Below are 25949 nucleotides of genomic sequence, written 5' to 3'. Positions count from 1 at the left end.
TGGTTAATTAAAACATTCTTTTGAAAGATATATTTTGAATTTTAGGGAACTTTTATTCTCCTCAAACTTGTGTTCATTAATTTTATCATCCATTGAACATTCTTGTCTGCAGCAGTTATTACTATGGTATTCTAATGATGATTTTCTATTTTCCCCATTCCTCTGTTCACTAACTGAAATTTTTCTGTAAGGAAAATATTCATGAATAGAAACTTTCCTGCAAGGGAAACTTGCCTTGTCTACTGTTCATTTACTTATATTAGTATGAATTCATGGATATTTAGTGAATCTATAGGTAGAATACAATGCTACTGCGATTTGATTTGTTGCTAAACTTATTCCAGCTTTAGCAGTTGGGATCACTTTTAGGTTAGCTAGCATGCTTTTTTAATATGTCTCCATGTTATTTTTGCAGACTTCCTTATTTTCTGACACTACAGGATGTTTTCTGGCTCATTTTATTCTTTCTCTAGATCTGCTCAGGAATCAACCAATTTTCAAAGAATCCATAGTTCTTTTTATTGGAAAATGATATTTAAAAAACAAGATTTGAGTTCTTTAAATTCTCCATGTTCATCACCACTCCTGTATGTCACTTTTTCTGGACCTTTGGGAGATAGAGCTAAGAGATATAAATATAGATACTAAGTCATATATAGATAGATAGATAGATAGATAGATAGATTAACAGTATCCTTAGAGAATGAGATGGGAAGTGTTCATTTTTCTTCTAATTTTGGGAAAATTGGGTAGAATTGATGTTATTTTCTTCATAAATTTTGGTAGAATTCACCAGTGAAATATGGAGTTTCCTTTAGGAGAAAGTTTTTAACTAAAGAAGTAATTTCTTTCATGCATATATTACACACATATTCTAGGCCAGAAATAGAAGGAAGAACAAAAAGTGTTTCTCAGATATCTGTGTTAATTTACAGAAGCATTTTCAGAAATCCAACACCACAAATTTGGTCTTCATTTCATTGAGAAAATGTTAGTTTTATAATCATATGTAACTACAATGGAGTGTAGGAGATGTAATCTTTATCTGGATACATTGCCACAAACTCAAGTTTTGTTAGTAAATAGGAAGTAGTGAATAGCATTGGTAAGACAACCAGTTTCTTCCCCTTGGTAATATTAGTAATTGCCTAAACAAGTTAGATTTCTATATTAACTATAGAGAATCTGAAGTACCAATGGGTCAGTCTTTATGAGATATTCAATAAATATTTAAAAATGACAAATTGGAGCACAAACTTCAGATTAAAAATGGAAAAAAATGGCTTTGTGAATTAGAACAGCATTCTGACATTATGAGGGTATAAAAATTCAGGAAGAAAGTATAGGCTAAGAAAACATAAGTAGAATACTTAATCTAAACAACAACCAAATTTGTGACATGGAAACACAGTGTAAGAGTCAATTTCTACTGATTGGTTTCCAGTAGAGACTTCTTATAGCTTCTGACACATCCAAGGACATCAGTTACAAAGGACTAATGATTATCTGTCTAAACCATAGATGGACACCTTTCCACTCCTCCCCCACCCCAGGTTCCTATTTACATTGTAGAAATTAGAATGGGGAAATCTAGTATGGCAGCCTTTTATTCTCTTTTTATGCCTAGTGTTCTGAAATATCACAATGATATGCTTTGTTGGAAGTCTTTTTTTACTTATTTTGCTATGCATTCAGTGGACTCCTTCCATCATTTCTTTTATTAATACTTTGATAATTTCCCCTGTATATTTTATGTGGAAACTCTATTATTTCAGTCTTTTCTCCCAGCAGATCTTCTATTTTTTTGTTGTTGTTGTTGTTCTGTGTTATTTTCCTGTTTGCATTTTTCTTTTCTTTTTAAGAGATGGTCCCAACTTTACCATCAATTGAACTTTTACTTTTTTCTATCATATTTTGCACACTATTACATCTTCTTTTAGTATTATATATATTTAAATTTTATTTTCAAAAATTTTCCCCCTCTTATCTCTGTATTTTATTTTCCTAGACATCCTACTCTTGATTAATGAATATAATAATGTCTTTTATATTTGAGGATGCTGTTAACTATGTTACACAAATATGTTTCCTTTTTCTTGCTTCCTGTATTTCTTTGTTGTATTTTAGATTTTTTTCCTACTTCCCCTTCCTTTTTGTAAGAGCTTTTGAAATGCTCTGTTGTTCTTGGATAGCGGTCATATTTAGGAATAGTCTTTGTTACTTGGATAGGGTTTGTTAATGGAGTGACTAATATTAAGATGACCTAGGGGAAATCAACCATTTTTGTTGAAAGATTCTCAAATGCTAAGGTGGTTGGTACATGACTCAGGCTTGCAAGTTTTTCCGGAAGGCATTCTTTTATTACCAAAGGGTTTTGAGGGTGGACAGCAAGCATTCTGGAAGCTAATCAAGTGAAATGGTGAGTTTTTACCATTCAATATGCAGAATTATTATTTATCGTCTTTCCTTCTTTTAGCTAAGTATGTTTTCCTAAAGTTCAGAATCCCTTGTTCAACTTCCACTGGCAATAATACTTGTCTTCTATTGTTGTGGAATGGTCAATCAGTAAGCTATTTGGGTTGGAGGTAACATATTTGGAATCCAACAAATTATCTTTTATTGATTTCTCTTTTTGTCTCATTTAATAATGTACTTTCAAAAGTACTGTTACCTAGATTTCTTATGACATTCTTGGATTTTGTGGCACAAAGAATTTTACATGTTGTTGGTTTTCTGTATTGTAGTTTCTTATTAAAAAAAAAAAAAAGAAGAAGAAGAAGAGGAAGAAGAAGAAGACTTAATCTAAGTCAATTGTCACTCATCCATCTGCAAAACACCATAAACAAATAATTTGACATTTCTCATCTACTCTGATCACCTGTAAGTTCTCATTGTCCTTTTCTCTATATATTGTTTTTATTGTATTATAAGAGAAGGATTTGATAATGGGGTAGAGAGAAACATATTTTATCCTTCAGCTCTAACTGCAATTATGAATAGATGTGATTTTATTCCTTATTAATATTTTATTTATAAGTCTTATATCAAACAGCAGTGCTGGTTTGCTTCCACAAAAACATAAGGAAAAATGGTACAAAAAATTCTGTCTTTATAAACTCCCTGCAGTATTTAATAGTTTTAATAATTATGTGTAGGAAAATGTTTTGCATATTTAAATCCTAGCTCTTCTATACCAGTAAGTCAAAATATGTTCTATAAATTTGATTTGTGAAAATGCCTATTGATGTTATTATCATTTCTCTTACCTAAGGATTAACATAATTTTTTAAGACAGTGAAGAGAGGGAAGAAAACCAGAAACATGAAGGATAGAGTTGGTGGGTAATGGAGTGCTTCAGGAAGTGTCTGTGCCTAATCTCTCTTATACCTTCTTGTCACTAGGGCAAGGATATGATATGGACTCTAGAAATGTTTAGTGAAATCTGAAAGTGAAGAGAATTTTGTTTCCTGATTCCCTACTAGTACTCTGGGAGATGAGACCTTTGCAAAATTTCCCAACACCACTTTGGTGTGACCACACTAGGGGAGGGTGCAGAACAGGAGGAAAAAGGACCTGACACAAATATGCCAAACTGCTTGTCACCCTAGCGTTGGATAAGGAAAGAGCTAAACATCCCTGCACTCAGAAATATGGGTAGTTTAATAAAAGGGACAACTTATAGATCTTGAAGGAGCCTTAGCTACAGAGATTCTACCCCTTATGACCAGTTGGGAGGTCAGCCATCTTAGCAGATGCTACTATGGATGAAGAGAGCCACCCAGAACCGAAAGTCTCTAGACCTCAGCCAGATCCCAAATGGGCAGGGACCACTGACGACCAGATGCTTTCCTTGATGCCGTAACAGAATGTAAACTTCCAGAAACATAAACACTGTCCTAGGAAGGAAAAGAAACAAGACAAATATCTAAAATAACTGAACTGAACCTTATACAGGACAAGAAATAATAAAGCAAATTTGCTTATGTCAAATTGACTACATTGTTGTTGGTGGTGTGTTTTTGTAATATGTAAAAATGAAAAAGTTTATATTAAGTTATCAAAAATAACGTTTCCAACCTGGCTGTTGTTTTTTTGTTTATTTGTTTTAAAAATATTTTATTTATTTATTTATTTGAGATAGAACAAGAGAGAGAACACAAGCAGGGCAGAGGGGCAGGGGAAGAGGGAGAAGCAGGCTCTTTGCCGAGCAGGGAGCCTGATGAAGGGTTTGATCCCAGGACCCAGAGATCACGATCTGAGCCAGAAGCAGGCACTTAACTGAATGAGCTACCCAAGTGCCATATTGTTGTTATTTAAAAAATCATACCTGCTGTTTGTCATAATAAAAAAAAAATAAAATAAAAACCAAAAAACCAAACCAAAACAAAACAAAACAAAAAAAAAAAAAAAAACCTGAATATGCTGGGAGGAATACAAAACAAGCATCAGATTAAAAAAAAAAAAAAAAAAGATGATTTCAAGATGAGGGTATTCAAACGCTGCTAATAAGTACAAGGCCGGAATGCAGTTAACAGGGTGTGATCTAATTTTATGCATCAGCTTGAAGGGTGTATGTGGATGTGATTTAACACTGAAATGGGCAAACTTTGAGTAAAGCAGATTGCTCTCCATTATGTGAGTACCCCTCATTCAGTCACTTGAAGGCCTGAACAAAACAGAAATACCTGCCTTCCTGGGCAAGATGACATTCTCTCTTTGTCTGTTTTCTGCCTAGACCTGGAAAGTGATCTCCCCTGAGTCTCTGCCTTCTAGCGTTTGGACTGGAACTGTACCATTAGCTCTTCTGAGTTGGAAGCCTCCTGTCCACACTGCAGGTTTTAGGCTGGCCAGCCTCCATAATCATACGAGCTAATTCTTTATAATAAATCACTTTCTGCATATGGAATCATATCAGTTTTGCTTCTCTGGAGAACCCTAAAACATGAGATTAATCCACTTTTATTTAACCATCAAATGACAGATGATCATCACTTGGTATTTGCTATATCATGCTAAGATATGCTACATGACATAAGTAAACTTGAACTGATTAGGTAAACTCATATGACATTTTTAAAACAAGTTGATAATGCAAGATTAAGATGTGTTCAATGTATCTTAAATTTAAAAATCTTGATGTTGGTGTCACAGCCATATCTTCCCATAAAATGGTACTAGAATCTCTGTCAAGAATGAATTTAGGATTAGAAGGATCACTTGTATAACCCAGTATGACATTTCCTATGCTCTCATAGAGATGATTTCATTTGGCAAAAGATTTATGCTGCCTCTAAGAACATAAGGCAGATGACAAGCACTGTTATAGTTGATATGGTCACTATTCAGATAGCAAGCCAGGATTCAGAAAATAGCTCTTCCCTTTGCCCAGGCTCTGCCCTACAGAGCAGCAGAACAACAGATCAATTCAGTCAATTTTGTCCCACATTTAAATGATTTGTGGAGAAGTTGAACCATTTTTAAGTTTTACATTAGACTAAAATATTAGCAGAATCTGATGTTTAAAGACTTGTTGTATTAATATTAATATGTAAGATAATCTTATTATACTGTAAAACATAGTGAATGCTGGAATGCCATTCTTCGAGTGAATGACAACTTTTTAAAATAACAATTATTTAAATATAATTAGCCAGATGATGCAAACATAGGAATATCATTTGCCTCATAAGTACACAGAAATTTTCAAGAATATATGAAGATAGAAAAGAAAAAAGCTACCTCTGTGGAAGACATGGCAAATAGTAACATCCAGACGTCAGAAGCTTTAAACATGGGTTGAGTGATCTCTTTTTATAATTTTTTTCCATCAATAAGTCTATCATTATCTCTATACAAATGCAAGGAAAGACATATTCAATAGAAGCATGTAAGCAAAAAGTCAATTTACTTTTGTAAGAATCTTCCCCTTGGATCTTACTTGGTGACATATAATTTCAACAAACACAAAAAACTTTAAGACAAAGATTCTTTGCAGAAATTGTTTATAACTTCACCAACTGGATCAATAAGCTTGTAACACAAACTTACATTATCCAGCCTTGAAGGCATCCCCATGCATATCGCGTTTTGCGTCACCACTCTTGTCTCTTCTCTGACACACTGTTATTTTCCTTCCTTAGGCAACCTCTGAATTCAGGTGATAACTAGATACAGTAGAAAATTTTCAAGTGTGATTCATAGGGAATGCTGTTTAACTATGTTTCCTTCCTTTTGTTCTTCTTGTTTGTTTTTATCTCTTCGATGATTAGTAAATTAAGCTGACTTCTATGAGTATACAATAAAACTACTTAAAATGGTTTCTAGAAGAAAACACAACATTTATCTGTTTCATTTCCTACATCCTACACTCCACAATGTTGTCCAACTCCACATAAAATCTCATGGCATTCTATTTTCTCCATACAAGCATTCAGTAGCCAGTGGTGGCCAAATTATTAAGTCTCCTGAAAACAAGAAAATCCTCCCGTTTTTGGTGTAGACCCAAAATATCCCCCTGGATGGTAAAGTGCATTTTTGTTTCCCTTAGCTGTGGCTCAGTAACAGCGAAAATTTGTGGTGACGTTACTCTTTCCTTCTCCCCTGGGGGAAGGCTGTATTTCCAGTATTTAAAATACTTTTTAAAGATTTTATTTATTTATTTGTCACAGAGAAAGAGAACACAAGCGGGGGGAGCAGCAGGCAGAAGCAGAGAGAGAAGACTTCCTGCTGAGCAGGAGCTCAAGGCCGGGGTGGGGGGGTGTTACTGCTTGATCACAGAACACTAAGATCATGAGCCTAAGGCAGACACTTTACCAACTGAGCCACCACCCAGACAGCCCTCCAGTATTTAAATTAATTTAACGTATAAATTCAGTTTGGGATTTGTCTCATATATATATATATATATATATATATATATGCATGTGAAAACTGGCACACCAATATACTGAGATGATGAATCCCATTATCTGTGGAAAATATACATAAATCTTCTGTGTTTAAGCTGTGGGCTGTTTTTATAGAATATATAACATTCAGCAAATGAATTATCACATGGCCATTCAAGTGTGTTGTCATTACTTTTCTTGTTTTTCCTTTCTTATTAGATTCTAAGTTTGTGAAGACAGAAGAACACGTTTGACTTGTTCAGGGATGTAACCACACCATGAGGCATAGTACCTGCCACAGAGTAGGTTCTGGATAAATGTTAATTGATTGATTGATTAAATGAGCACCTACTCTCTCTTATATAAATTATATCAATTCAGCTTTCTTATTCATCTTGCTCCTTTTCCATAAATATACTTTCCTCACAGCACAATATATTTTTTGATTGGATTATTTAACTAATAATAAAGTTGAAATACAGATATTATATGTCCTCTTTTTCACTACAATTGGATGTTTGCTACGCTATAATAAAACCAACAATAATTATGTGCTAGCTCTAAGAAGAAATACAAGCTGCTATAAAGATACAAAAATTTATAAACCATGGTTAAGTTTGCATAAAAAAAGTCTAATTTAGCTGACATGATAGTATTTAATCAACTGAAGAGTCATATGAAAAATAAAATATTTAAGCAATAGTTCAAAACAAAGATAGAAAAAATATAAAATGTGACATTCACTTGATTTTCAGTATCAGATTTTCTATAAAATTGAGGTAAAACTTCAAAAGAGTAGTATTTTAGTATTTTACAAATCAAGGAAATCATCATAAAGAAGGCAGACTGTGGCCTGTTCTAAAGCTGTTAAGAATTGTACATGGAGGGGCACCTGGGTGCCTCAGTGGGTTAAGCCTCTGCCTTTGGCTCAGGTCATGATCTCGGTGTCCTGGGATGGAGCCCTGCATTGGCCTCTCCATTCTGCGGGGAACCTGCTTTCCCCTCCCCCTGTGCCTGCCTCTCTGCCTACTCGTGATCTCTCTCTCTCTGTCAAAAAAAAAAAAAAAAATTGTACATGAACCGACCATAGCAGCAACTGGCTTCATATGCAGAATTTGAATTCTCTTATCTATTTACCTTAATCGAGTTTTTATTGTATAGAATAAAAGTCCAACACAACTTGGAAGAGTTTAAGCCTGGAAGAGGTTTTCTAATTAAAACCTTTCTTTATCATATATCATATTTGTTTTTTGTTTGTTTGCTTTTTTTCCCCCTAAAGATTTTATTTATTTATTTGAGAGAGAGAGAGCATGCACACGAGCAAGAGGGAGGAACAGAAGGGGAAGGAGAAGCAGGGTCCCAGTTGAGCAGGAAGCCAGACACTGGGCTTGATCCCAGGACCCTGAGATTATGACCAGAGCTGAAGGCAGTCGCTGAACCAGCTGAGCAACCCAGGCACCCCATATGACATTATATTTGTTAGCTATCTTTTCCAAAGTCACATTTTCCTAAGTCCCAGTCTGAGGGCTGGCATTGGATAACTTAGGACATAGAAAAGCAGCCCACACAGCAGTTCTCTGTCCAAGACAAATCCTGGAAATAAAAAGAAGCTGAGATATGTATTTCCATTCCCTCTTTAATTTATGGATAAAACACATACCCTTCTACTCAGAGTAGGAGTAAATAGGTGGGTGAAGGAGATAGGGCTGGGAGTGTCATGTTAATAGATAACCCTCCACATAGAAGGAAACATCAAAAGAGGGAATAAAGGTTTCCCTAAATACTTATAAGTCTCTTTGTCCAGATCATTGCTTCTGATGGAAATAGGATTTTGGTTACTTTTGCTTGTTTATTTGCTTACTTGATTTTATTTCATAATGAAATGCAGCTAAATGACAAGGTTATTAATTTTGATGTAAGAAGAATATGGAGTCTATTCATCAAGTCTTGGCCCAACAGTTTTTTACTCAGTATTTTACCATGGTGTGCTTTAAATGAACCTTTTAAAATTGGAGAACATATCAGCTGTATTTTCTCCAATATAATTAGTTTGTATACTCTTAGTCTTAGAATGATTCAGCAAATTTAAATATATGATAACAATTAATATATCATCTTTGGTGACAACAATCAATGGTATGTCTTGGAAAATATTACTCTTTCTTTGAGTATTTGGTTATGAGAATGGACTAAAACAGTGTGTGTGTGTGTGCGTGCGCGCACGCGCGTGCACACGCATGCACTTAATTGGATTTATCTCTGTAAATAAAAATGGAAGGTCTCCATAAAGATATGACTTGTGAGCTTAATAGTAAAATGAGTCAAGCATGTGAAGATCTGTGTGAAGAGAGAACAGATATAAAAACTTTTGGAGGGTACAAAAAATATGACTTTATTAAGGAACTGAGGAAGGTTGTCAATGGGACACGACTAGACTGAGTTAGAGTAGCAATAGTAAGCAGAAAAGCTGGAGAATTAGCCCAGAAGGAAGTTAGGAAGTTAACAGACTTTTGGATCATGGAAAGAAGTGTAGTTTTTATTTTAAGAACACTGAAAACCCATTAAAGAGTTTAAACATGGAAATAAAAGAATGTAATTTACATTTGTAATAGAGTGTTTCTCTGTTTAAGGCTGGTTGGGTAAGAGAAGAACAAAGTGAAATGAGGGATTTCATATTTGTCTACAGGAAGCAGATTTTGGCTTGGACTAGTAAAGGGTTTTCAGTAAAACTTTAGTATTCCTTGAGTGTTTTACAGCAACTTCTCTACCAGAATAACTCTTGCTTATCTTTCAAGTTTCAGCATTAAGATGCTACTGAGAGAAAAGATTAAATTGTCAAAAGAATAAACTTGAGGATAATGGCAATATTATGTATTGCCAAATATATGTATCAAGGCAAACATATGTATTGAGGTCATTCTATGTTCAAAGTATATTAAGACGTAAGATAATACATATGTTACAAAAGGTGCCATCAATAATTTATAATTAAGTAGAAAAAATCTCAAAAGCATTAATAATTGTTAAAGGATTTAACAAAAAAATTCTTTAAAGTAGGTAAGCTAGGGGTGCCTGGGTGGCTCAGTGGGTTAAAGCCTCTGTCTTCGGCTTGGGTCATGATCGCAGGGTCCTGGGATGGAGCCCCGCATTGGGCTTTCTCCTCGCAGGGAGCCTGCCTACTCCTCTCTCTGCCTGTCTCTGCCTACTTATGATCTCTATCTATCAAATAAATAAATAAAAATCTTTAAAAAAAAAAGGTAAGTAAGCCAAAAAAAGATTAAAATTGAATTATAAGAAAAATCACTTTCAGCAGTTAATCTGGAAAAATATTATGAGGGAAAAATCATTGATTTGTAACCTAAAGTTTAGACCTTGACATGCTAGTAATTTTTGAAAAATCATAAAGGATGAAGAAAAATTACAGATAAAGAACAACTTTGTGAGTACACTGAAGGCATGCAAGTAAAAAGAAAAAAAGCTTCACATTGGCTGTAACACAGAAATGTATAAAAGGGAGAAGAGTATGAAAATAATATTGGGAAACTGTATTATAAAAGTTCTTAAATGCAAAGCTAAAAACTGTGAGATAAGAAAATGTTGAGTTCAGACCTATACATCAAGAAGATCATTTTGGTAGCAGTGGAGGTGAGGATGGAGTCCAAGGGGGAAAGATATGGCCCTAAGCCAAGACCGCACCAAGAGTTAAGTGGAAAGATACAACTAAAATACATTTCAAGAACTTGTTTTCTTTTTCTTTTTTCTTTCTTTCTTTCTTTCTTTCTTTTTTTTATTTTTTTTAATGTAGGGGACAAATGACAGAGATAACTAAGATTTTGCATTTTAGTTTATTTAAAATAACAGTAATAGTTTCCATCTTCTATATTTCTCTTTATTTTTTATTTATTTATTTTTTTTGACAGAGAGAAATCACAAGTAGATGGAAAGGCAGGCAGAGAGAGAGAGAGAGGAGGAAGCAGGCTCCCTGCCAAGCAGAGAGCCCGATGCGGGACTCGATCCCAGGACCCTGAGATCATGACCTGAGCCGAAGGCAGCGGCTTAACCCACTGAGCCACCCAGGCGCCCCCTATATTTCTCTTTAAATGTTTGTATTCCACAGATAGTTGGAAATGTGGACTTCATTTCTGATCGTGATCCTGACTGAATTACTCAATTTAAGAGAGAAATGGTCAGAGAAATTCACTGTAATTTGTGGCAAGTCGAGATCTTTGAGGAAAGCATGCAGTTACAGAAAAGCAGTGACTAATAATGAGTTTGCAAGATGGAGAAAATGAGGTAATACCAAAGTAGATGAGGAGTTCTAAGAGTGGTAGGTTGGGACCGAGAAACAAAGAAATAATAACTAGATCTATGAAGGGAGAACATTTGTAAGAATGAGAGAGCAAAGCAGAAGAGAGTATGAGTGCTATAGAGGTGCAAGGAAATTATAAAAGAAAATAGCCATAGAAGTTTTTAAGGAGGTGGTAAATAGAGAAACTGAAGCTATCAGCTCACCAAAACGCCAAGGTATAAGTAGAATTAAAGAGCAAAGAATAGTGGGGAACAGGAATTTTACTAGAAGGACATTTACTGCCCTATGACCCAGCAATTGCACTATTGGGTATTTACCCTAAAGATACAAACGTAGTGATCCAAAGGGGCACGTGCACCCGAATGTTTATAGCAGCAATGTCCACAATAGCCAAACTATGGAAAGAACCTAGATGTCCATCAACAGATGAATGGATCAAGAAGATGTGGTATATATACACAATGGAATACTACGCAGCCATCAAAAGAAATAAAATCTTGCCATTTGCGACAGCATGGATGGAACTAGAGTGTATCATGCTTAGCGAAATAAGTCAAGCAGAGAAAGACAACTATCATATGATCTCCCTGATATGAGGAAGTGGTGATGCAACATGGGGGCTTAAGTGGTTACGAGAAGAATAAATGAAACAAGATGGGATTGGGAGGGAAACAAACCATAAGTGACTCAATCTCACAAAACAAACTGAGGGTTGCCGGGGGGAGGGGGTTTGGGAGAAGGGAGTGGGATTATGGACATTGGGGAGGGTATGTGCTTTGGTGAGTGCTGTGAAGTGTGTAAACCTGGTGATTCACAGACCAATACCCCTGGGGATAAAAATATATGTTTATAAAAAATAAAAAAATTAAAAACAAACAAACAAAAAAAAACAAAAATAAAAAAAAAAAGAAGGACATTTAATAACATCTGTGTGACATGGTCAGGGTTAAGGGTCTGCACATGTTTTCCTGAAATGCTACCCAAGCCTTAACGGAGTCCAGAATATCTGACAAATTCAGAGAAAATACAATTAACATTGTCTTTTCATTTCTCATTCACATTCAGATGCAATTCCTCATCTTCAGTTAGATTGTAAAATCACAAACACATATGACACATATGTCACTAAAGGAATTGATGAAGAAAGTAAATCTCAGGAAAATATCTCATTAAAAATTTCTGACAAAGCAGGAACTGGATATGAATGAAAAATTACAAATATGTCATTGTCAAAGAGCATAATTTAGTAGGGGAACTCTGCTTCCTAGAATATATTTTACTAGAACTATTCCTAATTTCCATATGGTAAAAATTTTATTGACTACCATTAACAGATAAATGCAGTTACGTGGATTATCATTTGTCTCACATCTGGCTCTGGAAAGAAGAATCCCATGGGCTTTAATGATTTTAATTTTACAAGGATATTTTGCAATTACTATTCAAAAGGAGGAAAAGAATTAAACAAAAATAGATTTTACTGCAATATGTTTGCTAAAGAGTGAGACCCCACATTTTCATGTCTATCATGAATATGCTTAAGGAAATATAGTCTATCTAACAATAGCTGGTTTTACAAAAGAAAACCGACTATTTAAATAATTCCATTTAGAGGTTTAGAATGTAGAACACCAAAAAATGGTGAAAACCAAAAAATTAGAAACCCAAAAAATTAATAAATTCATGAATACATTCATTAATAAATTCATGAGTAAGGTTGACTTCAAAAAAGACATGGTATATTGATAATTTACATTAACAAAGTAGCCATGATCTCATGCATATATATTCTAAAAAAGTTACATTCCATTGATTGCTAATTCCAGATGTAAAGATTATATTTCTTACACTTTAAATATAATTAGACTATTACAAAGAAGTGACAACAAAGTGAAACATATATGTATTTTTAAATGAATTAAGAAAAATTTTGATTAATACTTGGAAAAATGACTTCATAGTGAAACAACTTACATAGGAAACTATAATGTATTTTAAAATAATGCTTTTTATTGTAGTCAATCGTTTCCATATTACACATTATTAAATAACAAAATTATAATTTGAGATTATAAAATACAATTAACTGCTTTTCCTTTTGTTTTATCCTATTTTTTTCAGTTTTATGTTTGCACATTTAGAATGTACTCTACATGCACTTACTTGCAGAAACTAAAATTCCAGGTCAATTATAAAAACTGAATAAAACTTTTTGAGAAAAAAATATACTAAGTTTAAAAAGAATGGAAACATTGTATTAGGAAACATACTGAATTGTTAAAAGAGTTGATTTTAAAAGTCACAACAGGAAAATAAAGAAAACAATTTCTAGAACTCTGTGTGGTGACGAATGTTAACTTGACTTTCTGATCCTTTGACAAAGTATACAAATACAGAATCATTATGCTGTATACCTAAAACTAGTATGTCATAAGTCAGTTATATGTCAAAGAAAGAATAGAAAACAGATCCCCTCAAGACCCCACATTTTCATATCTATCATGAGTATGCTTAAGGAAATATATTCTATCTTTTACACAAATATAACTCACATATTATATCTGCTCACTCAAGCCATATTTAAACCAGTGAGGAGTTTGGCTTTCCACAAAGGCCCATTAAGTGTGAAACAAAACTTTCAACCCCTCTTGGAACATGTATGATGATATCAGTCTGAACATTCAGACCAAGTTTAGGTTTGGGCATGATTTTCATTTTCTGTGAAGTGACTACAACACTTCATAATTGGTCATACAAATACAATTCTAATAATATTTGGTTATCCACTCAGTTTTAACACTATTATGAATAACTCAAAAGAGGGGTGTAGTAACCTAACACAGAACTCTGAATTTAGTTCAATTTACTTTTTTCTTATAATTATTGTGTATGGCTTAGTTTCTTTCTTTCTTTCTTTTTAATTTTTATTCACAGCATTCACCACACATGGCTTAGGTTCTTAAGTTGAAACTTCTTGCTGAAACAAAGATAGACATACATGTTTAAATGTTGTCTGCTTAAAGGAAAGAGTTTCTTAGTGTCATATTTATGATTTTAGGAATAATGCATTTGATACTATATTCCAGTAACAGTTCTAATGTAAATGTGCTTAGTTTACAAAATACATTAAGGGACGAAATAATTTCTGAAAAAAGAATTGAAGTCTAACATGCATAAAATAAATTCGGGAGTCAATAGAATTCTTGATAAAAATATAAAGCTTATAACACTTGGGCAATTAAAGTTAACATACCAGTCAACATTGTTTAGTCCTTAATGTATGCCAAGACACAGGAGGAAGAATATTCTATTAGGACCCCTCTGAGTGAAAAGGTTTAGCTCCTGCAAGGAGCTGCCCTTAAAACTTGACTTTGACTTTAGTAAAATGAGTGCCCTTTTATTTCTCTCTCCCTCTAAATACATCTCCAAAAGAGTATTTCAGAAGAAAATCTAAAGAGGAACAGTAAGAAGCCAGTGCAGACCAGGGGAAGCAACAGTAATTAATTACCCTTTGAGCTGTTTTCATTGTTTACATGAGAATAATCAATTGATAACTTGGAGTAATCAGGCAGTCAGCAGGGAATCTCTCCACTCTGGACAAGTCAGTGAAGAGACAGCTCTGACTTGCATCTTATCCTCTGGGGCTCTCTGACTCTGGGTGGGAGCCCCTGCAACTGACATCCACTCTTGACACATCTGAACCTAGCCAACATCAAGAGCCAAATCTCATCACTCAACTCAGCCTTTGTGAATTCCCTCATAAAATGATAAATTTGAACCGCATAAAATTGCTATTTTGCAGGTCAAAAACAGTAAAAAATCAGCATTTTTTTAATGGATCAGTAATATCTTTCTTTTTGATGTAATAAAAGTAATTGACACCTCTTTCGGGTGTCATTCAGTCCAGTGACCTCATCATAATTTTAATTCTGCAGCTCGAGGCCTGTGGCACTAGAATTGTTTTTTGTATACTAATAAAGTATTTCAAGTAGTAGAGAGTCTTATAATAAAATTAATCAATAACTTAATACTACAAGTCAAAATTCTCTGAGTTTGTTACAATTTTATAATGCTCACAAGGGAAGTTTAGAGGAGAACTAATCTGTTTATGAACATGTATTTAGTTTTTGAAGTCTAGGTATACACATAAGCCATCAATGAATGATAAGTATAATTTTCACAATGATATTATTGACTATTTTTCTGGTTTAAACTTTATATCAGAAAATTACTACTAGATTAAATTTAAGTCAAAATCATCTATGAGCAGCTATAAATATAAAGTGGCACCTCATGAAATAAGTAGATTGATATTTGGAAAAATCTCCATATTTTGTGGGAGGTTGGGAAAAAATGAGGCTCCCTAAAATTCTGTCAGCAGAGCTGTAAGATTATAGGACAATCATGCAGTTTGGGGCTTGGAAGCAGGCAGATAAATTTTTGAAGTAAGTTATCTGTACTGGTAGTCAAAAAAATCAGGATGCACAACAAATAATAATTTATTATTATTAAAAAACTTTCAAGAGTACTTCCTGATAGGGCATACTTATTGAGTACATATAATATATTGATATTTTCCAAACGCTGTTTTGTATATAACATTGGTCTTCTATTTTAATCAGGCAAATAACATTAAGTGAGTTACATTTATGTACACTAAAAAAGGCAACAGCGATCTTGGTTTTCTGCTTGCAGTTTGAAAGCAAGAGGGGACCAGTAACAAAATAGCTTTTAAAATTCCACTCTCCATGGCACCTGGGTGGCTCAGAGGGCTAAGCCTCTGCCTTCAGCTCAGGTCATGATCTCAGGGTCCTGGGATCGAGCCCCATATTGGGCTCTCTGCTCAGCAGGGAGCCTGCTTCTTCATCTCTCTCTGCCTGACTGCTTGTGCTCTCTCTCTCTCTCTGTCAAATAAATTTAAAAAATCCATTCTCCACTTGTCTTTATTGACTTATGTCTTTTTTTAATTGACCTCACCAATAAATGATCCATTCTTTGTTTTAAAAATTGAGCTCAAGAAGATATCAACTCTCAATACATTTGGTGGCATTTAGTTTTAATGCTTATGTCAGGCATTTCTTTTTATAAATTTTGGGGCAAGTAAGGTTTACTCTTTGGTTGTTTCCCTGCATATGTGGCCCGTCCTAGTTAGTCACAGACACAGTGAACATTCCGTACAGTCTCCTGTCTAGGAACAGTGAGACGTAGATCACACACAGGGTTAGACTCTGCAAGGGAGGGTGACTTGAGATGCAGCGCCCAAGTCAAAAGGATCTACTCCTGAAGCTGTGAGGGCTAATGGGCCCTTTAAAGACAATGGCTACAAGGGGCAATGCAGTGGTAAATGCCTCATTGTTGCAAAAGGAGAAATGATTGACCAGTTTAAACAAGCTTTAGCTTATCAGTTCTGGGTAGCTCTATGAAGGTTGACTGATTGTTTAATGTCAAGTACATTTTGAATTTTAGAAACTTGTGTTAGTCCATTGAGTCAGTTATCTTGAGCCCAGAGAGTATAGTTGAGTCCCCAGAGTAAACTATAACTATTTCCTATTGATCTTAACTAATTTTCAAAAGCTAATTGTCCACTTTATATTTTCTTAAGACCGACCTAGTTGCTATCTTTAATTTTTCATACTTTACTGGCTGAATGTTTTGGAAATTAGCTACTTCATGAAGCCTTGTGTTCTTTAAAGGAATTAGCTTCCCTGATGGATCTGATTAAGAGGAATTTTTAAAGCCGGTACACAGTGTGTTGTTTCTACCTTCATATATATGGGTTTGAATTAAGAGTTGGACATTTTTAAATAAGAAAATAAGAATACTTTAAAATGATAAAGTTGGAATCAACAATGATCGTGTAACTTATGATTATTTGTGCATGAAATAACATGGGTATGAGCATTTATAAAGTAAGAAATAGAGATATTTCAAGAAGAAGTTGGAATAACCCCATTTATCCTTCTCAGTTATTCAACATTTTTAAGAATATAGAAGAATTAGTAATGTAATTTAAAAGTTATATATAATTTATATACCTAGCAAACACTATATCACTGAAACAGTAAAAATATTTTCAAATGTTTATGGAAACATTAAAAAATTGATAATTTGATGATAAAAACTTGGGTAGTCTAAAAGTAGGTAATTCTATATTCCTAAAATAAAATAGTATTAAATACTAAAACAGAAATCAAATAGAGTATTAAAAAAATCTTACTAAAGTTAAACAGAACATTTTGAAAAATTTAAAGAGGATATTACAAAATGTTTGATAAATAAACTAAATGAATAGATGACACATAATTACCTCTAGAATTTAGCAAATTCAGTGCTCAGAGAAAATTCATAGCCCTAATATTTATACTTATTTATATTTGTAGGCAAAAATGAAAATTATTAATGCTCATAAATCAAAAGGTCATAAAGAGAAAATCAAAGAACAGAATACAAATATAAGTAGAAATTAATTAATTACAAAACTAAAGAAGTGGAACTAATGGATATGTACAAGTATCAGTGTATTGAGAAAAAAAGACATAGTAGAAGTTAATATTTATTTCCATTATATTTTTATACAATATTAGTAGTAATTAAGGGCTAGAAATTTCAACTTGTAAAATTACCATACTCGGAATGGATTATAAACAAAGAAACATATCATCTAAAACTATAAACTTCTAGAAGAAATATTTTTTCATTTTGTTAATCAAAGATTCATTCAACTTAGTAACAAAAGCAGGATTTATTAAAAAAAAGGTAATTTTTTTTCTAAATTAAGTGCTTCTGCTCTTAAAATATACCATAAAGAGATATGCTATTGCATATCTGATAAAATACTTATACCCAGAGTATATAAACAACTCAAAATTAAGTAATAAAAATGGAAAAATCTAATTTAAAAACACATAAGATTTGAACAGTTACTTCAACAGGGAAGATACGAAGTGAACAGAAGGAAATATATTTAACATCATTAGTCATTATGAAAATGTCAATTAAAACCATAATAAGACACCACAACACATCTATTAGAAATGATCCCATTATATATTGGTAAAGATGTGGAATGACTGGAATACTCATATGCTGCTCCGGGGACAATAAGATTAATGTCTTTGGAAGTCAGTTTAGCAGTTTTCTAGAAAGTTTCAATATGTACTAAATATATACCCAGTCAGCTTCATTTTAATTTATTTACCCAAAAGGAATGAAAGGAAATTACAATACATTATGTATACATTTAAATGTCCATAGCAGCTTTATTCTTTTTTTTTTATTTCTTTTCAGCATAACAGTATTCATTGTTTTTGCACCACACCCAGTGCTCCATGCAATACGTGCCCTCCCTAATACCCACCACCTGGTTCCCCCAACCTCCCATCCCCCACCCCCTTCAAAACCCTCAGGTTGTTTTTCAGAGTCCATAGTCTCTCATGGTTCACCTCCCCTTCCAGTTTCCCTCAACTCCCTTCTCCTCTCCATCTCCCCATGTCCTCCATGCTATTTGTTATGCTCCGCAAATAAGTGAAACCATATGAAGCTTAATTCTTAATAACCAGAAACAGAAAACCACACAAATGTCCATCAACTGGTGAATGAAGACATAGATTGTGGTATGTCCATATAATGGAACAAAAACATGGATGAATAATCAATATAATTACACTGAATTAAAAATAACAAAACGTGTCCATATGGTATATTTTCATTAATATAAAATTCTTAAAATGTCAATGCATATATAGTGATGAAGTTGTTACTAGTTGTCAATGGAGAGAGTATGGGGAAGGGGGCAAGGAGGGACAGGAGGAAGGGATTACAAAACAGCACAAGAACGCTTCTGGAAGTGAATATTTATATATTCATTATTCTGATTATATTGATGATCTCTTTGGGTAGACAGATGACAGAAAGAGGATAGATTAATAAGTGTATTTACATAGGTGTCAAAACTTATAAAATTATCTGCAACTCATTGAATGTCAATCGTACCTAATAAGATGGTTACAGAAACATTAAATGGTCTCTGTAATGAGACCATTTGTACTATCTGGTTGGCAAAGGCTTTACAAAACGTTACCCAACAGGTTAAGTCATACAAAAATAAAGTCCTGCTATTTCTTGTTATTGTATGAATTCTTATGAACTCTAGAATTTAAATTAGCCTTATATATCAAATACACGAATTTCCACTGTATATTCAATAGGTATTAGTGTAAGAGGATATTAAAATGATAATCTTTAAGCAGTGTCTGATTTTTCAGACTTGAAACACAGCAATTATTGTCAGGTACCTCCATATCCCAAAACTAAATGTTAATCTGCCAGTATAAGAACATCTACAATACTATAAAATCCTTTTGGCCAACATGAGCTATCGCTCGCCTGTGGGTAGAGTCCAGGTAAAATGTTTGAGAAGACTGTTAAGTTGGCAGGTTGTGCATGGTGCAGAGCCCTGACAGCTCTTTTAGATGTTCTTATTTTTTTATTTATTTATTTTTTTCCCCTCAACGGGGATTCAAGGAGCCACATAAACATCTTGACCTGTGCCTTGACATTGTGGGGGGTAGGATATGATGTTTATGATTTAATGGCTACATTAATCATTGGATAGATGCTTTGCAGTGGATGAAATAAATCTCATGGGGGCAAGCTGCCCTTTATCCAAGGGCAGGACTAAGACTTACTGGATTTTCTGTTCACCTGAATCAACCCCAAGTTATTTTTAAGAGGACCCTAAACAATAAGAGGGGGTGGAATCAGCCTCTAAAATTCAGCAGGGAAAAAATAAAGGAAAAATTTTCCATTATCATTTTATATACATGATCCTTATTATAATGTTCTGGAAACTCCCTGTGAAGTAATATTTAGCATTTTCGTCAGGATTACTTACATAGAGGAAATGGTGGGCTTTTCATTTATGAAAAGAAACTTGATAACTTTATTTTATCTAGAGCTATGAAAATAAACTGGGTGTACACATGCTCAGTGATGCACAAATGACAACCACAGCCATAGCAGGTGCAAATGAGCATGACAACCAAAGGAAAGTAATTCTAAATAAGACTGCTGACTTTTCCATATTTCCTCTAATTTTTAAAAACTATTTGCAGTTACTGATTTTGTTTTTCTTCAGAGTATATTTAGACCCCTGATAATGCCACAGTCCTAGTAAAAGGGCAAATAAGCAAACCTGATTTTTCCCACCAAGAAAGGACAGACATTTGAATTTGAGATATGACCAAATAATCTCTTGAGAGAAAGAAAGAGCAACATTTTTTTTTTCTTTGCTAACTTTTAATTGTTTTCGCCTTACTGGGCCCCATGGTTGGTTCAATTCCCTGCATCATATGTGGCTTTGGTGTTTCCCTTCACTCAACTCTTACATTATGCTAGTAAGAAAGTCTGTTGTATAGTGTTAACAAGAAAGGAATCATAGTCTTAACTACGGAATACAGGAGAGACACTAAGCAAGTCAATGTATTTCAAGGATAATGTAAAATTGTTATATGTTTTGTTATTATTTGGCAGCAGGAAGTTAGAAGGGACAGTGCATTTCCTCTTTGTATACTCTAACATCTTGCTTTAGGAATCATTTGTGGCATCCAGTATGATTTAATTAACACTGTGTTGGGAGCAAGCCTAAGCAGAACATGATAGCCATACACAGTATGCCTCTAGGATACTCAAAATTCTTTTGTTTCCCAATGATTTCCTCAAGGTCCATACTTTGCTGCTAAGAATTTAGAGAATTTTCATTGATCTTTCCAAAAAAATGTAGGCATTACCAGAGTGGTATTGTTTTGCATTTGTTGATGTAAACTTTCTTTAACTGGAACCCATCTATTCTATACATCCCAGCACACATTTGAACTTTCCAGTTCAATGACACTACCCTACAGCTTTTCAGCTCTGGGACAATTTCATTTCATTCCCTTTTAATTTACTTTTACACATCTCAAAGGAATTAAAGTAGTGAAATGTCAAGACAGGGGCTCAGAGAGTCACCTTGCAAATCTTCTAGCTTTCTCCCCTGAATCTTTTGCAACCACTTAAATATCTATATAGATTCAAAAAATAGATGAAATTTTAGAAGACTAAAAAATATCACTAAGATTTACACAAAAGTAGAATGTAAGGGAAAATCTACAGACTAAAGTTTTTAATAAAAGTTATAGAGTTAGTTGATATGATTTAGCTTTTAAAAAATAATTACTTGATATTTAAAGAAACTTATGGTGTATGTATATAAAACAGAACATATATGCAAGTATAAATATATACAAAGAAACAGATTGAGAGTGCTTCTGTGTCCTATTTAATTATAATTCATTACCTGAATAGGAGAGTACCTTTGAACATCTAATTTATATTTGTATTATGTTAAATATAAATAAAGCTCTAGGAAAATGCATCTAAAATAAAGGACACTCATTTTGAGTCACTCATATTTATCAAGATACCTTCAATAAGTCTCAAGAAGATATAGATACTATGACACAAAAACTCAAAAAATAAAACCTTTATAAAAATTGAAAATAATGAGATTTATTCATTTAGCTCTCCTAACATTTGTTTTTAGGAAACAACTTACTAGATTTCATAATGGGATTTTCATCAACACAAAAGTAGACAGTGTTCTGGTCTAAAATCAAACACACTCTCTATTTTATAATGATGACTAAATAAAGCAAATTAGGACCATAAAGAAATATAATAGTGAAACACCAGATTTTGAAAAAAACTTTAAAATATTGTGATAACTCTTTTTTTGTTTGTTTGTTTTTGTTTTAAAGATTTTATTTATTTGTCAGAGAGAGAGAGTGAGCACAGGCAGACAGAATGGCAGGCAGAGGGAGAAGCAGGCTCCCTGCTGAGCAAGGAGCCTGATGTGGAACTAGATCCCAGGACGCTGGGATCATGACCAGAGCTGAAGGCAGCCGCTTAACCAAGTGAGCCTCCCAGGCGTCCCTATTGTGATAACTCTTAGAAATAGCTATGTCCGTTAAAGAACATAATTAACCTCATTAAAACATGGTGGTTCTCTCTGCCTCAACCGAGCTGGTCCCAACTTGGCCTGCCTTGGGATAGTTGAGCTTCAGAACCTCTGTCACATATTTCTGTGCCTAATTTAAGCTGCAATTTCTCAGAAGATATGGTATATCATTTTTCTACTCAGAGCTACCTCTGAGTATGTTGAACAACATGTTAAACAACATGGGAAATTCTGGACGGATTTTTCCATCAAACATGCAGTCAAGGCAAACTTGTGAAGGCAGGTAACAATCTGCACACTTTCCAGTTTTCTCCATAAACACTTCATACTAAACTCCCACTCACCACTACAAGTCTTCTCTTCCCCAGCTCTACTTACTGGGCTGGTGGTGTGGGGTTCTCTGTACCATGGTTTGCTAAGCACTTTTTTTTTTAAATTTTTTATTTTTTTATAAACATATATTTTTATCCCCAGGGGTACAGGTATGTGAATCACCAGGTTTACACACTTCACAGCACTCACCAAAGCACATACCCTCCCCAATGTCCATAATCCCACCCTCTACCCCCAACTTTTTAAAGGGAACTCAAACTATTTTTCATCTATTTATCTATCATATTATCACTTATCTATTATCTATCCATCTATCTAATTCATCAATCAATTAGAAAGCTATAACTATTATGTAAACATCAAGTTTACTTAAATTAACATGTGTCTACATGCAGGAGTATTTATTTTTAATGAGTTTACTGTAATCATGTGCATATTTTAAAATTTAGTAAAGACAAAGTTGGAAACTAGTATGCAGTGTCATTATATACAAATTGCTTATAATCCCAGTTTATTAAATTTTGTGTTCAGAGTCATTTTGACAAGATTACTTATGTTATTTTAGGGGCCCGGGCAAGCTGGCTTATAATGTACTACTATAGCATATTAATTAGTTTGAATTTAGGATACTTGGGAAACACTCAGACGCACCTCTGTCTCCCCAAAAGTGGTAAATAAATCTCCCATATGAAAAGTACCCTTCCTGTAATAACAAGAAGGCATTCATATCACCAGAGCCAGGGACTTTAAAACAGAGAAAGCTGTAGAAACAAACCTCGTTAACTTTTTTACTAATCTACTACGTCTGCTCAAATTCCACTTAGAATTCCTTACTAATTAAGTTCTCTAACACCTGCTTTCTTTATCCTGTTAATGCTTCACAAATTTATTATCTCTTTGTCTAAAATGTATATAAACTGCCTACTTTGGTCATTTCTTTCAGTCTCAATTTCATTATTGGTCTTCATGTTTACATAATAAAATTTTTTTTTCTCCTCTTGTTAATCTGCGTCACATCAACTTAATTCCTAAATCAGGGGAAGAACCTTGAGAAAAGAATGAAATTTCTTCCTCCTCTATAATATCTTTATATAATAACAATAATTTTAAAATTTCCATTCTGGTATTAAAACAGTACAGAAAACTTTATCATAAAATCTTATAACATTTAATATTTTATTTAGCATTTTATCACCTATGTCAAAAAAGGTAATAGGAGTTCGAACAAGCACGTTCCATGAAATTTAGTTTCAATCTGTATTAGAGTGTAAGCTCTGATATTGGCTTAACTTTATATTGCTCTGCCTACCCATCTATATAATAGGAACCATAATATGTTCTATTTGCATCACTGGAATGTTAATGAGGATTAGTGAATCAATACATAAGTAGAATGCTCTTAGAAAACAATTTGGTTGTAAAGAATCACTGCAGAGTAGAGTTCAGAGAGTTACATGATGTAGAACAGGCTTTATGGAGAATAGAGTATGTTTCAGTGATCTTGTAAATTGCCCCATTAGGTATCAGATTTCACTTTTTCCAGTTTATTGACATGAAATAATCTTCCAAAGTAGACAAGGGACATTTGTCAATGTCTATTTGTATCATGCAATTGCAACTAAATAGGCATGGCAAATACATTTCAGTCAAGTGGGCATTTCATACGTGTTAGCCAATGTGCTGATATATAGGATATAGGGAGGAGATGGGCCATTTGTGATGAATTCAATTGACTTCATTCCACACCAATGGACTCTGAATAGTTGAAAGTACCCTCCCTTCCACAACCAATCTACTGCCTAAGATTGACCCAACTGCTTTCAAAATAACATGTAGCAATTACCCTTTCACATGTTTTATGTGAACATGTCCATTTATGAGAGAAAAGAGATTATGAATTATCGATGCCCTTGTTTTTTCCCTTAATAAAGGAGGATTTTTTTTTTTTTAAACATTCTGACACCTTATTTATCTCCTGCAAGGAAGAATCAGTCTCACCAAAACTTCGCTAGAACAAATTGTTTCAGGCTTTGGTAAAGGTGTTTACATTTTACTTAAAAAAAAAAAAAAAGTGCTATTGAAGAACAATAACTTGTGAATGCCTTTCTTAAAGTAAAGAAGTCAAATCCACAAAAAAGAAAGTATCTAATATTTTTGTTAATGGGGTCAGAACAATCAATTATTTTACATAAAAAGTGACATAGGGGGTGCCTGGCTAGCTCAGTCAGTTAAGCGTCTGCCTTTGGCTCAGGTCATGATCTTAGGGTCCTGGCATTAAACCCCATGTCGGGCTCCCTGCTGAGTGGGGAGTCTGCTTCTCCCTCTCCCTCTTTGCTTGTGCTCTCTCCTTCTCTCTATTTCTCAAATAAATAAATAAAATCTTTAAAATAAGAAAACTGACATAGGTTTGTCCTCTGTGCTGTTGTGGCATTTTTTATTAATGACCAGTCCAAAAGCAGATTTATCAAAATCTCTTTTGCATGTTCATTGTTGTTACAATGGGCATCTAGAGATAGATGCACAATATTTCATCTTACTTACTTTTTTTTTAAATTTTATTTATTTGACAGAGATATAGCAAGAGAAGGAACACAAGCAGGGGAAGGAGGAGAGGAGAAGCAGGCTTCCCGCTGAGCAGGGAGCCCAATACAGGGCTAGATCCCAGGACCTGAGGATCATGACCTGAGCTGAAGGCAGACACTTAATGACTAAGCTACCCAGGCATCCTTCATCTTACTTTAAAAAATATTCCTTCAGGAATATTAACTTTGTTCCCCAGTTTGCTCTGAAGAACGTATACCTTGGTAGGCAAAGTGCTGAAAAAACCCAAAGCTTGCCTGTCCTCCTATGGAATTGTGTTCTGGAATTGGGCTTCTAATTTTACTAGTTGGTGGGAGCTGGTTGTCCTTTTTAACTATGTGGCTAGATGCTTTGCTACTTCTGAGTATGCCTAGATAGCATGTATAATTTCCATTGTTCCCTAAAGAAACAAGCCCTGGAAGTAGGTATGACTTAAGTCTTCTGCTTTGTTGTTGTAAACAGACAAAACAAATCCGAACATCTCCAAATAAACTAATAAGCTTTTCTGCTTTTCACAACGTATCACCTGGCTTAATGGTCATAAACTAGAACTCTCAGTTTATATAATTCTACACTAATATTTATCTTTAGAACTAGACATTTAACATAAGCATATCTGTTAGGTTTTAAATGAATAGTTTAGTTAAATATTTATTTTTTGATTTTAGAAAAGTATATTACTTAAATTGTACTTATCATCACCCATAGTTTAAATCAACATAATGAAGTAAAGGACCCTGACAGTTAGAATGATGCATATCTGCTAAGCTCTAGGAATTGGCAGATAAAAATGTTTATTAAGACTGAGGCTGGGGCACCTGGGTGGCTCAGTGGGTTAAGCCGC

Source organism: Mustela putorius, unplaced genomic scaffold, assembly GCF_011764305.1.
Source record: "Mustela putorius furo isolate JIRA1106 unplaced genomic scaffold, ASM1176430v1.1 tig00003927_pilon_pilon_pilon, whole genome shotgun sequence".
Classification (NCBI taxonomy): domain Eukaryota; kingdom Metazoa; phylum Chordata; class Mammalia; order Carnivora; family Mustelidae; genus Mustela; species Mustela putorius.
The sequence above is the reverse complement of the archived record's forward strand: the minus strand, read 5'-3'. Positions refer to the sequence as shown.